Consider the following 12,553-nt stretch of genomic DNA (forward strand, 5'->3'; position numbering starts at 1 on the left):
AATCTGATTAAACAGATCCGGAATAAGAGGAAGGGGGTGCTGATTCTTAATGGTGATCTTATTAAGTTCACGGTAATCTATGCAGGGTCTAAGTCCACCATCTTTCTTCCCCACAAAAAAGAAACCAGCACCTAATGGAGAGCAAGAGGGACGAATATGACCTTTGCGAAGACTATCCTGGATGTATTCTCGCATGGCCTCCCTCTCAGGTCTGCACAAATTAAAAATTCTCCCCTTAGGATATTTGGACCCTGGAATCAAATCAATAGCACAATCGTACGGACGGTGCGGTGGCAGAACTTCCACAGATTTTTCATCAAACACATCGGCAAAGTCAGCTACAAACTCAGGAATCTCTCCCTCCATAGTAGAGTCTGTGACATTTAATGCAATACAGTGAGAAGAACACTTAGGACCCCATTTAATCAACTCCCTAGTGGACCAATCAAATACAGGATTATGTTGTTCCAACCAGGGCAAACCCAAAATTATGTCAGTAGACAAGTTATCTATGACCAGAAAATCAAGAATCTCCTTGTGTACTGACCCAACCTGCACCTCCATAGAAGGGGTAATGTACCTGACTTTACCCTGGGCCAGGGGTGTAAAATCAGCACCAGTAATAGTCAACGGACATCTAAGCTGAAGCGGGCATATTCCCAGAGCTGACCAGAATGCAGAATTAATGAAGTTGGCCGAGGCCCCCGAATCCACATGAGCGTAACCAGAAACAGATTTGTCTCCCAAAAACAAAGAAATAGGCAACATTAATTTGTTTTTCTTTTCAAGAGGTACCTGGGCACCTGAGTGACCCCCTCGATCGTCACTCAGGCGCTGGAGTTTTTCCGGAGGTGGTTCTGGTCTGGAGGTACATTCCCTCACCCGGTGTCCGGCCTTTCCACAGTACAAGCAGAGATTATGTTGTAGGCGGTAAGCCCGTCTAATCTTGGCATCCGCAACCCCGAGTTGCATGGGTTCATCTTGCAATCGGGGAACAGAAGGACTTAACTTAGGAGTATAAACAGCAGAGGACAGGGTTTTAGAAGATTCAGGGGTGTCTTTCTCTCTGCGTCTGTCTCTGAGTCGTCTGTCCACCCGTATGGCTAATGTCATGGTCCCCTCTAAAGTATCAGGGGTAGGGTACACTACCAATAGATCTTTAAGCTGATCCGACAACCCCATCCGGAACTGGCAACGCAGAGCTGGATCGTTCCAGCCGGATGGTACACACCACTGCCGGAACTCAGCACAATATTCTTCTACAGGTCTCTTACCCTGTCTCAGAGAAGTAAGCTGATGCTCTGCTACTGCCGCCTGGTCTGGGTCATCATATAATAGCCCTAGGGCAGCAAAAAATTGATTCACGGAGGTCAACTCCATGGATCCAGGGGACAATGAAAAAGCCCACTCCTGAGGAGGACCCTGCAAGAGGGACATAATAATGCCCACCCTTTGGTCCTCGCCCCCAGAGGAGCAGGGGCGCAAACGAAAAAACAACTTGCATCCCTCTCTAAATGTTCGGAAACTCTTCCTGTCTCCCTTAAACTTTTCAGGGAGCTGCACAGGAGGTTCCAGAGGTAGAGGGGTGGTCATGGTCACCTGTAGTGGTGCAGTCTCTTGCTCCTGGACGCGCTCAGCAAGGTTCTGAACCAGCGTGTTCAGACCTTGCATCTGGTTAACCAGAGCCTCCATGGCGTCCATGATGCAAGGTGACTGCAAAAAAAAATTTTTTTTTTTTTTTTTTTTTTTTAGGGCTGGCTATTCTGTCAGGACTGGCAGGCGTAGACAAGACAAGAGACAGTGACCCTAGATCTGAACCCACCCACTGTCACCTGCCTACTTGCCTCGGTCGACCCTAAACGGTCGCGGACAACCACGGAGTCGGTCCCTACACTGCGTAGGTGAATACACAAAACGTAGACAGACAAACAAAACACAATGGAGGATAGTCAACCAGCAGGGTCAAAACCAAACAGACAACGCAGTACAAAATCAGAAGGAGAGCGGATAGTCAAATGTCAAGCAAGAGGTCAGAACACGGGTAGAGCAATAGCAAGGGGATTAGGACAGGGAACGCTGGGAAAGGAGTAGGGGAGCTGGGACTAGTGACAACTAATAACCAGCGGGGAACTGAGGATCTGACTGCTTTTTATCCAGGAAAAAAGACCAGGTCCAGCAGCTGATTGGAGCAGCCCTGATTCCAGCACCAAGCTCAGCTGAACAGACCTAGCAGTGCAGTAACCCCTGCACTGCCAGAAGTCTCACAGGCAAGGCAGGTGTGGCTGAAGTAAAACACAGTTCAGACACAATTCATATGAAAACACAGACAAAAATTCAGCGCTTCCTCGGCCGCCTGGCACAGACCGAGGAGCGCAAAGTCACATTCCTAACAACACCACCACCATCTCTCCACACACCACCATCTCTCCACACACACCACCATCTCTCCACACACACCACCATCTCTCCACACACCACCATCTCTCCGCACACCACCATCATCTCTCCACACACACCACCATCTCTCCACACACCACCATCTCTCCACACACACCACCATCTCTCCACACACCACCATCTCTCCACACACCACCATCATCTCTCCACACACACCACCATCTCTCCACACACCACCATCTCTCCACACACACCACCATCTCTCCACACACCACCATCTCTCCGCACACCACCATCATCTCTCCACACACACCACCATCTCTCCACACACCACCATCTCTCCACACACCACCATCATCTCTCCACACACCACCATCTCTTCACACACCACCATCTCTCCACACACCACCACCATCTCTCCACACACCACCATCTCTCCACACACCACCATCTCTCCACACACCACCACCATCTCTCCACACACCACCATCTCTCCCCACACACCACCATCTCTCCACACACCACCACCATCTCTCCACACACCACCGCCATCTCTCCACACACCACCACCATCTCTCCACACACCACAACCATCTCTCCACACACCACCATCTCTCCACACACCACCATCTCTCCACACACCACCATCATCTCTCCACACACCACCATCATCTCTCCACACACCACCATCATCTCTCCACACACCACCACCATCATCTCTCCACACACCACCATCTCTCCACACACCACCATCTCTCCACACACCGCCATCTCTCCACACACCACAACCATCTCTCCACACACCACCATCTCTCCACACACCACCATCTCTCCACACACCACCATCTCCCCACACACCACCATCTCTCCACACACACCACCACCATCTCTCCACACACCACAACCATCTCTCCACACACCACCATCTCTCCACACACCACCATCTCTCCACACACCACCATCTCCCCACACACCACCATCTCTCCACACACCACCACCATCTCTTCACACACCACCACCATCTCTCCACACACCACCATCATCTCTCCACACACCACCATCTCTCCACACACCACATCTCCCCACACACCACCATCTCTCCACACACCACCACCATCTCTCCACACACCGCCATCATCATCTCTCCACACACCGCCATCATCATCTCTCCACACACCATCATCATCTCTCCACACCACCATCTCTCCACACACCACCATCATCTCTCCACACACCACCATCATCTCTCCACACACCACCATCATCTCTCCACACACCACCACCATCTCTCCACACACACCACCATCATCTCTCCACACACCATCATCATCTCTCCACACACCACATCTCTCCACACACCACCATCATCTCTCCACACACCACCATCTCTCCACACACCACCACCATCTCTCCACACACAACCACCATCTCTCCACACACCACGATCATCTCTCCACACACCACCATCATCTCTCCACACACCACCAGTCTCTCTCCACACACCACCACCATCTCTCCACACACCACCATCTCCCCACACACCACCATCATCTCTCTACACACCACCATCCCTCCACACACCACCACCATCTCTCCACACACACTATCTCTCCACACACCACCACCATCTCTCCACACACCACCATCATCTCTCCACACACCACCATCTCTCCATACACCACCACCATCTCTCCACACACCACCATCATCTCTCCACACACCACCATCTCTCCATACACCACCACCATCTCTCCACACCACCATCATCTCTCCACACACCACCATCATCTCTCCACACACCACCATCTCTCCACACACCACCATCATCTCTCCACACATCACCATCTCTCCACACACCACCATCATCTCTCCACACACCATCATCATCTCTCCACACACCACATCTCTCCACACACCACCATCATCTCTCCACACACCACCATCTCTCCACACACCACCATCATCTCTCCACACACAACCATCTCTCCACACACCACCACCATCTCTCCACACACAACCATCATCTCTCCACACACCACATCTCTCCACACACCACCATCATCTCTCCACACACCACCATCTCTCCACACACCACCATCTGTCCACACACCACCATCATCTCTCCACACACCACCATCTCTCCATACACCACCACCATCTCTCCACACACCACCATCATCTCCACACACCACCATCTCTCCATACACCACAACCATCTCTCCACACACCACCATCATCTCTCCACACACCACCATCTCTCCACACACCACCATCATCTCTCCACACACCACCACCATCTCTCCACACACCACCATCTCTCCACACACCACCATCTCTCCACACACCACCATCTCTCCACACACACCACCATCTCTCCACACACCATCATCTCTCCACACACCACCACCATCTCTCCCCGACCACCATCTCTCCACACACCATCATCTCTCCACACACCACCATCTCTCCATACACCACCACCATCTCTCCACACACCACCATCTCTCCACACACACCACCATCTCTCCACACACCACCACCATCTCTCCATACACCACCACCATCTCTCCATACACCACCACCATCTCTCCACACACCACCATCTCTCCACACACCACCATCATCTCTCCACACACACCACCATCTCTCCACACACCACCATCTCTCCGCACACCACCATCATCTCTCCACACACACCACCATCTCTCCACACACCACCATCTCTCCACACACCACCACCATCTCTCCACACACCATCATCTCTCCACACACCACCATCATCTCTCCACACACCATCATCATCTCTCCACACACCACATCTCTCCACACACCACCATCATCTCTCCACACACCACCATCATCTCTCCACACACCACCATCATCTCTCCACACACCATAGTCTCTCCACACACCACCATCATCTCTCCACACACCACCATCCCTCCACACACCACCATCATCTCTCCACACACCACCATCTCTCCACACACCACCATCATCTCTCCACACACCACCATCTCTCCACACACCACCATCATCTCTCCACACACCACCATCTCCCCACACACCACCATCTCTCCACACACCACCACCATCTCTCCACACACCATCATCTCTCCACACACCATCATCTCTCCACACACCACCACCATCTCTCCACACACCACCACCATCTCTCCACACACCACCACCATCTCTCCACACACCACCATCTCTCCCCGACCACCATCTCTCTCCGACCACCATCTCTCCCCGACCACCATCTCTCCACACATTTTTATTGCTGCTCGTTCGCAAATTGTTCGCATGGAATAAGAAGTCGTTCGCAGTATCGATTACAGGACGACTGCAAGAACGATCATAAGTAACAATCATCGCTCTGTGTAATTGGGTGAACGATTTCAGGTCGTTTGAGATTGTTTATCGTTGACGGTTATCTGAACGATAATCGTCCGGTGGAATAGGGCCCCTAGAAGCCATGCTCTCTGCCCGACCTCCTGTGGTCCAGCTCTACAGGTCTGGTGAAGATCTGCTGCTGCCCGAGAAGCTGCCACTCCACCATCTCCAAGGAAACAGGAACTTCCTCTATAAGATTAGTTCTTAAAAAACGGCTTTCCCCAAATGTTCCGGATTGGTTGGAATGGGTTAATATCTTGAAATATAGAAGATCCACAAACCAGTTTCCCTCACATTATAGAGAGGAAAACCTGTGGTTGGTGAGAACTTTCCAGAATGACTAAGCCCTGACATGTGACAGGTTACTCAGCGGTGGCAAACATCACACAGCACAAGCGCAGGGTTAACCCTTTCAGTACCTTCACCTTCAGCTGAGCTACGTGCATAGAAGTAGTGAGACCCCAAGTGGTGGGAGCAATGAAGTGCAGGCCTTCAGCCCAGAGCATGGCTAATACTGATCCCTGAGGACAGGTGTGCAGAACCTGGAGCGGCCTCTCGGGGACGCTACACGTACACATAGCAATACCAGACATGGCTGCTGCATGACATCCTGCAATACAGAAGATTCATCCATAGGTTTGTTGGCCTGACAGCCCGGTCCTGCCGATAGCCCCAGTGAGGACCTCTCCCCACACGGGGTTAAGCTTGGTGGCCGGATTCTCTCTCTATCTACTGTATATAATAATGGCCGACTGTCATCCGTAGTCAGTGCTGATCTAACTATAAATAATAAAGTGGTGACCATTTCTTGCCTCGTCTCATTGTTGCCGTAACCTTGGCCGTCTTCTAATCCAGAGGGGATTCTTATTTATTACTCACGTCCAATTACGGATTTTCATTAGTGTTTGGCCCATAAAGGAGATGGCGGCTTGGCTGGATTTGCTGGGGTATTACATGAGCCGCTCCTTATTAGTATTCCAGCGGGAGAATTCCCTCAGCTCATCCAGGATTTAATGGACACCATAATGTATTCAATAAGGGAAATTGTATTTTTACTCAACTCCAAAGATTAAGTGTAAAATTGTCCGACTGGTTACGGTTACCTGTGAAGTGACGGACAGCAGGGGCCCCTAAATGTGTCCACAAATGACCGTGCAGAATGGGAATGAGTACCCCATCTGTACAGACGCGCACTCACCTTTATATCATGGTCATTCTTATTTTATACAACCATGATAACCCCCCCCCCCCCAGCAGTGACCACCTGCCTCAGCCTGTGGTGTCCCACTGTTAGTGTTCTATGCACCTGTCAAAAAGCTTTTCTCTCAGGTTAAGTGGTGGATGAAGTATTGAGTTTCCCCACTACGTCTCAGTATTCCTTATGTACTTATTTCTATGCACAGCTGAAGAAGGTCATGGGTTAATGTTTATGTGTGTACCATGTGTTCTGTGCTAAGCAATAGGAGGTGCTCTTTTCTTATCCTCTATCTTCTTTCTTTTGCACACACTCATCCCCACCACTCGTAGGCAGGCACACAAAAGGCCCCTGTGGGAGTTTCACTCGGGGAGGACGTACAGGGCAGTCCTACTTAGATTCTCAGTGAGAGAGGACACAAAAGACAACCGGTCCTGCGGAAGTTAAGCCAGGGTCTAGCTGATGTCAGGACCCCTGTCAGGAACAAGTCAGTTGATTCTTGCCACGAGTGTGAACAGCAGGGCAGTATCCTAAAAAGATGCTAACTAGCCTCAGTAGGACAAAGCAACCAGTATACAAAGGTCTATGTATCCTACTAGACCCAGATAACCACAGCTGGGGCTCATACTACCCTACTGGGACTAATTCTACACTACCAGAGGTCAGAAGGTGGTAAGACGGTGGTAAGTGTCTAAACGTGAATACAAGTATCACTTCAATCAAGACATCTCTCAAGGTTCTGGCAGAGTACAAGGCTACATTGGGTTAGGGCTCCTCTGGCAAACTCCTCTCCTCTACTCTCTATTCTCTACTCTACAAGCACTGCTGCAACTCTTCTCAAGCACCCACCTCCAGCACTGAGGTCAAGTACTCAAATGTGTGTAAAGATTATCCTCTATGAAAACGTGTACTGTAACCTGCAAAGTTTTACAGTAAAGCTGTTATATTTTCATACTAACGAATGGGACTCTGTCATCTTCTGTCTGCACCTATACACACTAGCTGTACACATTAGGTTATTTTCCCCCTGACGGGGAACAACCTGGCAGGTCACCGACCATTTGGGGATTACAGCAGGTACCAGCATCCCACCTGTGTGCAGGACAAGCACTGGCATCACGACACTAACACCTCCGACTGAGCTGACAACCACCATTACCTACATCACAGGCCTCCGGTTCTTCTTCTCAAGACTAAAACCAGGAAGTGCTGCGTTACAGGACCAGACTATACTGGGGATGTGAGTGGGACAAGTGAGCAGCGGCAGATTATAATGTGGGCGGTTTGGGCGGCCGCCCGGGGCCCGAGGCTCTGGGGGGGCCCATGCCACGCCGCCCACATTATAATGCCGCCCGGGAGGCCCCCTTCCCCCCGCCACTGCACTCTTGAGACCGCAAGCATTGATTCGCTTGCGGTCACAAGAGTCTCCGGCTGCCTCCGGCTGATGCACTGCTGCCAGGGGTGTCCCGTCCTCTCCCCGGCAGCGCACGCATCACACAGCTCCTAGTGCCGCCTGGGGCCCTGACTTCTGGTACTGGGAGCGCACGTACCGGAAGTCAGGGCCCAGGCGGCACTAGGAGCTGTGTGATGCGCGCGCTGCCGGGGAGAGGACGGGACACCCCTGGCAGCCGCGCATCAGCCGGAGACTGCAGAAGGAGAGAGGATCGACGGGGGAACGCAGGGTAGGTTATATTTTGTTATTTTTGTGTTATTTAATGACTGGGGGGGCATCTATAAAGGGGAGAAGAGGGGGGCCATCTATAAGGGAGGGGGGAGAGGGGGACCATCTATAAAGGGGGGAAAGAGGGGGACCATCTAACATAGTAACATAGTAACATAGTAAATAAGGTTGAAAGAAGACAAGAGTCCATCAGGTTCAACCTAGGAAAATCCTACTGTGTTGATCCAGGAAGGCGAAAAACCCCTATGGGGCAGAAGACAAACGCCCCACCACAGGGAGAAAATCCCCCCCCCCCCCCCCTCCCCCGACTGCAATGGCAACCAGAACAATCCCTGGATCAGTGTATCACCAGAAATCTAATGCCCATAACTTGTAATATTATATTGTTCAAGAAAAGCATCCGGGCCTCCCTTGTACTTATATAATGAATCAGCCATGACAACATCATGTGGCAGAGAGTCCCACAGTCTTACCGCTCGTACAGTAAAGAACCCGCGTCGATGCTGATGATGAAACCTTCTTTCCTCTAGACGTAGAGGATGCCCCCTTGTCATTGTTACAGACCTAGGAGTAAGGAGACCCCTACAAAGATCTCTGTACTGTCCATTCATATATTTGTACATTGTGATCAGATCGCCCCTAAGACGTCTTTTTTCTAGCGTAAATAACCCCAAGCTTGATAACCTGTCCTGGTCCTGTAACCCACCCATTCCCTTAATGACCTTTGTGGCCCTCCTCTGCACCCGCTCCAGTTCACCTGTGTCCTTCTTGTATACCGGTGCCCAAAACTGTACACAGTATATACCATGTGTGGTCTGATTAGTGATTTATAAAGAGGCAAAACTATGTTCTCATCTTTAGCATCTATACCTCTTTTGATGCACCCCATTATTTTATTAGCCTTGGCAGCTGCTGCCTGGCACTGATCACTATAGATGAGGTTACTGTCCACCAATACCCCCAGGTACTTTTCGGAAGTAGTTTTACCCAGTGTTTTATTATTTAGCACATAACTGTACTTATTATTTCTATGGCCCAAATGCATAACCTTACATTTATCCACATTAAACTTCATTTGCCATTTCTCCGCCCAAGCCTCTAGCTTCTCCAAATCCCTCTGTAATATGATATTATCCTCCTCTGTACTGATTACTTTACCCAGTTTAGTATCATCTGCAAAAATGGAGATTCTGCTCTGTAGTCCCTCTACAAGATCATTAATAAAAATGTTAAAAAGAAGTGGACCCAACACTGACCCCTGTGGTACCCCACTAGTAACTGTGACCCAACACTGACCCCTGTGGTACCCCACTAGTAACTGTGACCCAACACTGACCCCTGTGGTACCCCACTAGTAACTAAAACCCAATCTGAATATGTTCCATCAATGACCACCCTCTGTTTTCTATCACACAACCAGTTACTTACCCATTTGCATACGTTTTCCCCGAGTCCCAGTATCCTCATTTTGTAGACCAACCTTTCATGCGGCACAGTATCAAATACTATAGAAACGTCCAGATACACAACGTCCACAGCCTCCCCCAGGTCCAGTCTATATACACATATACAGCCTCCCCCAGGTCCAGTCTATATACACAACATCCACAGCCTCCCCCAGGTCCAGTCTATATACACATATACAGCCTCCCCCAGGTCCAGTCTATATACACAACATCCACAGCCTCCCCCAGGTCCAGTCTATATACACAACATCCACAGCCTCCCCCAGGTCCTGTCTATATACACATATACAGCCTCCCCCAGGTCCAGTCTATAACTTACCTCTTCATAGAAGCCGATCAGATTAGTCTGACAGGACCGATCCCTCATAAATCCATGCTGGTGCTGCGTCATAAGATTATTTTCATTAAGATACACCAGTATAGCATCTCTTATATATTATACCCCAGTATACATCTCTTATATATTATACCCCAGTATAGCATCTCTTACAATCCCCTCAAATACGTTACCTACTATAGATGTTAGACTTACAGGCCTGTAGTTTCCAGGATCACTCCTTGACCCCTTCTTGAATATTGGTACCACATTAGCTATGCGCCAGTCCTGTGGAACAATCCCTGTCATTTTATGACTCTTAAAATATTAGGAATAACGGTCTGTCTAACATAGTACTTATCCTGCAGTACTCTAGGATGGATACCTTCTGGGCCCGGTGACTTATGGATTTTACTGTTTTTAAGGCGTCTCCCCACTTCTTGTTGTGTTAGGCAGGTGAGATTTATGGGAGGATTTATATTATCCCTAGTAATGTCCTCTGTTATGGGATTCTCCTCTGCATCTATAAAGGGGGGAAAGAGGGGGACCATCTATAAGGGGGAAAGAGGGGGACCATCTATAAAGGGGGAAAGAGGGGGACCATCTATAAAGGGGGAAAGAGGGGGACCATCTATAGAGGGGGAAAGAGGGGGGCCATCTATAAGGGGGGAAAGAGGGAAGAGGGGGACCATCTATAGAGGGGGGAAAGAGGGGGACCATCTATAGAGGGGGGAAAGAGGGGGACCATCTATAGGGGGGGGAGAGGGAAGAGGGGGACCATCTATAAGGGGGGGGGGAGAGGGGGACCATCTATAAGGGAGGGGGAGAGGGGGACCATCTATTAGGGAGGGGGAGAGGGGGACCATCTATAAGGGAGGGGGGAGAGGGGGACCATCTATAAGGGGGGGAGAGGGGGATAATCTATAAGGGAGGGGGGAGAGGGGGACCATCTATAAAGGGGGACTATCTCCTATAGGATTAGCACCCTCCTCTCCTGACATCCTCTGTGCTTCTGGGACCTTCCCTATAGATCAGCACCCTCCTCTCCTGACATCCTCTGTGCTGCTGGGCACTGCGACCTCCCCTATAAGACCAGCACCCTCCTCTCCTGACATCCTCTGTGCTGCTCGGACCTCTCCTATAGATCAGCACCCTCCTCTCCTGACATCCTCTGTGCTGCTGTGATCTTGGGGCAACATCAGGGGACCAGGTGAGGTGGCAATATGTTTATTGGGGGCAGTGGAGGTGGGGTGGGCAATGCTTACTGGGGGTAGCAGCAAGGGACCAAACATTATGTTTATTGGGGCCAGCAGGGAGGGGAGGCAGGCAGTGTTTATTGGGGGCAGTGGTGGGGGGTGGGGCGCAGTAGCAGATTATAATGTGGGCGAATTGACTGGGGGGGGGCAGGTTGGGTGGACAGCCCGGGGCCCAGGGTACATTTAATCCGCCACTGCAAGTGAGTACACCTTTTTTTTTGGGGGGGGGGGGGGGGGGGGGGGGGGGTTCTAGCCAGATATTCCTACCCCTTTAAAATGCGGTTTCATGGGGTGGGGGAAAGAGGGGCTTTGTTCCCTTTTTAGCCACTGTGTCCTTGCAGATTGGTAAAGGGGTGATTAGAGATTGGAGATACCTCCCAAGGGCCGCCTGGAAAATATGACTACAGCTATGGCGGCATCCATGTACATAGGAGACGTGTATGAGAAATGGGAGAGCATAGGCGGCATTGTCATTTAGCCAGTCCATTCCGGGCAGAGCCCACCTGTAAGTGTTACCCAGCTTTATTAGGGGGCTCTTACATTCTGCTGGTGCTCGTATTAATAATAAATGTGCGATGCCCGGACCCGTGGGGGTCACTTCGCAGTGCAGGTGTTGTGAGCGGGCAGGAACCGCGGCAGCTGCAGGGTATAGGATTGTCACAGTACAGGGCCTGAGGATGGCACAGCTGTAGGCCGGTCTGCGGATACTGCGGTATACTTACTACTGGGCATGTGATTCTTCGCTGTACCTAGTCAGGGCACCAGTAACCAGGACACCAATGCCAGGGCTCAGTAACAGCGGTGGTTACACTTTTATTGTAACTGAGGTAACTGGTAGCAACAGTC

The sequence above is a fragment of the Dendropsophus ebraccatus genome, chromosome 6 (assembly GCF_027789765.1).
Source record: "Dendropsophus ebraccatus isolate aDenEbr1 chromosome 6, aDenEbr1.pat, whole genome shotgun sequence".
Classification (NCBI taxonomy): Eukaryota; Metazoa; Chordata; class Amphibia; order Anura; family Hylidae; genus Dendropsophus; species Dendropsophus ebraccatus.